The sequence below is a fragment of the Paramisgurnus dabryanus genome, chromosome 6 (genome assembly GCF_030506205.2).
Source record: "Paramisgurnus dabryanus chromosome 6, PD_genome_1.1, whole genome shotgun sequence".
Lineage (NCBI taxonomy): Eukaryota > Metazoa > Chordata > Actinopteri > Cypriniformes > Cobitidae > Paramisgurnus > Paramisgurnus dabryanus.
In genome coordinates, this window is record NC_133342.1 from 39,364,520 (window position 1) to 39,368,974 (window position 4,455).

Consider the following 4,455-nt stretch of genomic DNA (forward strand, 5'->3'; position numbering starts at 1 on the left):
TCTCCTTTGGAGGATTCGTTGCTGTAACACAATGGTAAGTATGACACAGGTGACTGGAAACTTTTGCCCCTGACTCTTCAGGTTCTCTATCCTCAGAAGTTTCTACCTCAAATGCTACTCGTGGGCTAACGATGGACTAACAGGTATACAGTAGATAGATTTACTCACAGACCTTTCGTGGTAAGACGTCTTCACACAGGCCTTTTCCAGAGGCCTCTGGTAAAACTGGGGAATTCGACACTGTCACAGTCGAGCCGAACGCTGCCCTCTCCTCTCTTCCACGTATGGTTCCAGAGATCTAGACAGGGGCGCACTTTTGAAGAGGCTCCGCAACAGGCAAAGTTAATCCACACCGTGCTTGGACAGCAATACAACTTCTTTCATACATGTGAAACCACCTTGAAACTCTACTCACGTACAGTCTGAGCTCCCTGTACGATTCACCACCGTCTCCACAGACAAGACAATTTCCAGGGCTGGAGATGAACGTTACACCTGTTTTCGCACAGCGGCACTGGGCAGCATGTAATTAAAGAACGCTTCACCAGCCTCACGGTCGTTGGTTCTCCCACAGCTTACTCCAACCTATAATGGCTTCTGACAACATAAGCACAGCATTCCACTGCAATACGTCAAGTGCACACACATTCAGCAAAGTCAAGGACTCACCCACAGCACTCCACACACTTTAAGTGAAAAAGATAAGGTCAGGCCACGGTCTTCATGGATCTTGCCTGGGAACCTATTGGGTGCTGTAATGGTGAAGAACCAGTAAATGGACGTAGCTGCCGTGACTGCCTTTCCTCCCAATATTTATGTTTCCCGGCTCACCCACCACTCTGCTCCGTGATAGGGCCGCTGTTCAGTTCGCTGAGGACTCACAGCCCACGTTGAATAATGCACTTTCAACAATAGCATCCAAATTTATGCTCCTTGTACTCACAGTCAATGTTAACACTCTCTCCTTCGTTTCCTTCGCCTTCAAGCTGGCTGGTTTCTCTTCACGCTGCACGTGATCCAGTAAGTATTCATCCACAGGAGAACAGAGGGTGAGTATTGGAGGGAGCGAGGATCAATACCTGAGTCGGTGAGTGCACAACCCCAGTCAGTCCAACAGAGGTGTTCCTATTCGTCCCGCGGGCACGGTGTGAGTGTTCCACTGGTTCCCTAGATGGAGACACAGGTGAGTACTGCAAGAGAGAGGTCACTCGAACTGCGAGGGAAAACACAGGTAAGTATTTCACAGGTTCCTGGGGCTTGACTTTCTTTGGTGACGTACAACACAATCTGGTAGTCCTTGGCTATGGGCAAAGGTGAGTACTTCACAGGTGACTGGGGCTTTACTCTCACTCTGGTGGCTCGTAGCTGTGGGCAAAGGTAAATACTTCACAGGTGACTAGGGCTTTACTCTCACTCTGGTGGCTCGTAGCTGTGGGCAAAGGTTAGTACTTCGCAGGTGACTGGGGCTTTACTCTCACTCTGGTGGCTCGTAGCTGTGGGCAAAGTTAAATACTTCACAGGTGACTAGGGCTTTACTCTCACTCTGGTGGCTCGTAGCTGTGGGCAAAGGTAAGTACTTCGCAGGTGACTAGGGCTTTCTCTGTTACTTCAGATTTCCTACAACTCAAGCTACTAGCTCTTAGCTTTAGGCAGAAAGGTAAGTATTCCTCACAGAGGTCTAGGGCTTTACAGGTCTAGGGCTTTACTGTGGCTCCAGGTAACACAACTCAATATACGGGCACTTAGCTTCAAGCAGGAGGTGAGTAATTTACAGATGACTGGGACTTTTACTGTTACTTTAGGTCGCATACAAACTCAAACTCTTAGCTTTAGGCAGAAGGTAAGTATTTCTCACTGATGCCTGGGGCTTTACTGTGATTTCAGGGAACACAACTCGATTCATGGAGACTTAGCTTCGGGCGGGAGGTAAGTAATTTGCAGATGACTGTGTCTTTACCTTGACTTCAGGTGACGTACAAACTCAATCTGCTGGCTCTTAGCTTTAGGCAGAAGGTAAGTATTTCTCGCAGAGATCTGGGGCTTATTGTGGACTCCGGCCACACAACTCGATTTACTAACACTTAACTCTACACAGGGGATAAGTAACTTGCAACTGTCTTGGACTTTACTTTGGACCTTGTCCTAGGCGGTGGCTTACGGTGAATACGCTGCAATACCGTAGTAGATGGGACTTACAGACCTTGGGTGATAGAGCGTCTTGGCACAGGCCTACATGGAGGCTTCCTGAACAGCAGGGGTAGTTGGAATTGTCGTGCCGAGCCGAACGCTTCCCTCTCCTCTCCTCCGCTTGGCGGTCAAGAGATCTAGACAGGGGCGAACCTTTGAAGGGCTCCACAACAGGTAAGATTATTCCACACAGCTAATTTACAGCAGTCAAACTTCCTCCTTGCATATACGTGTACTTTCAGCTTTACTCACACCGGTCTTGCTTGCTTAGGTAATTCACCACCGCCTCCACGGAGACAGGAAAATCCAAGATGTCGATTGCAGGACGTCAATATGGGGTTTCCATGCAGGAAGTCGCGAATGGCATATGAATGAGATGGCACTTCACCAGCCGCAACGTTCACTAGTTTCCCCACGACTCATCCAGCTTAGAGTGGCTACTGACGACACAAACACAGCATAACACTGCAAGGTTTCAAGTGTACACACTCACGGCAAAGACAAGGACTCACCCACTGCACTCCACACACTCTAAGTGAAATAAGGTCAGAACCACGGTTAACTAGGACATGTCCTGGTATTCGTTGGGCGTTATTGATAGAGGAGGGCCGAACTGTAGAAGTCGCCGTCGCGGCTCCTTGCGTCTTCCTGTACTTGTACTTCCCGGCTCACCCAAAACTCTGCTCCGCAATGGGGCCGCTAACCTGTTTACCAGATGCTCACAACACAAGCTGGATAATGCACTCTCCACAATGATGTACAATACAATGTTCCAGAGTTACTCACAACTGACGATAACACTACTCCTTTGTCTCCTTCTCCCTACAACGGTCCAATCCTCTTCACACCATCGGTTATCAGTCGCTGGCGATCGCCCTTGACGATGCTTCCGGTGAGTAATTCCTATGACTGTTACTCAAATACATCAGTGGTTTACAGATGCTGTCTCATCAAAACAGCATTTAAATGTCGTATACTCAGCCCAGTTACTAGTGCCCTTGTCTCCTTCTTCACCCACTCAATAATATCCTCCGCCTTCACAAATGCTGACTCTGCCCAAACCTCTACTCTTCTCGCCGGATCGGCCTGAATGGACCCCCAGTTTGAATTTCTGAAGCTCTTTCTATACTCCTCTTCTCCTCCTCAATCTCCAATCCACAATCGGCGCATTTACTGTTCACACCTGTGTCCAATAAAGCCCAATTTGCCTCCCGGAGTTTCCGGAAGTTCCGGTGTTTGCGGTCCGTGCGGAAACCATCTTCAGGCGGAACCAATCTTCCCCACTTTTAGTTCCGCCCCAAAAAGTCACGGTGTGGCACTAACATATCATCGCGTCTTACTGTGCCACACAGCGAGAAGCTCTCTAACGTTACACTGTGATATAGCGACTGTTGCAAATCCATTTGTTCTTCCTATTAGACATATTGCGAGTGCTGCTTGGTCATAAATATAATGAGGCATTTACTTGAGGGATTTGTCACATCGTGCTTCCTGTGCCAGGTGTAGACTGTAACGTTAGACACAGTGTAAAGACTAGGAATATGTTAACCATATATGGTAGATTCTATTTACACACACGCACGTATACATACACTATGTGAATAGATCGATTTTTATTTATTTGTGGTATATATCATCCAGTATCATAAAACTATAGCTAAAATCCCTGTTAAATTCTAAAAGCATTTTGTTTTCGGGAATAGACTCATGCACACTTTACACATACAAACTTTTTAGGCATTTACACATATAAACTTAAAAAATATCACCAGACTACTGATGTTGACCTTGAAGGCATTCTTCTTCACGTGAGTGTGACTTGTTGTTGTTAATTGATTTATTCTTCTTGTCCTAAACTACAATGAGTATCAAACCCGCCCAGCAACCGATTCTAAATATTTTATTGGGTCAGTCATTGCCTACACACAATGCTGAAATAATCATCCTATCCTACCATACTCTGTGTCATGACTAGATTCAATTATTTGGTCTGAACTTTATTTCCCTTTCAGTCGGTCACTACGACGTCACTTCGTGACCAACGAATTGGGAACTCGCTTAGAGAGACCAATCTGCTTCGAATACTACTAAAACACCAATAACCTTGGCATTGAGGTATTTGCATAATGCCGACGCCGCCCCATCAGGTGGAAATTAGCTTTTTTGCTAAGAAAGCCGGCAGTATACAGCGATACAGAGAGCTTTGTGTCTTGTTAAAGATAGCCACTCTCCCGTATATATCCGGAAATCAGCCTCCTTTTCAGGATG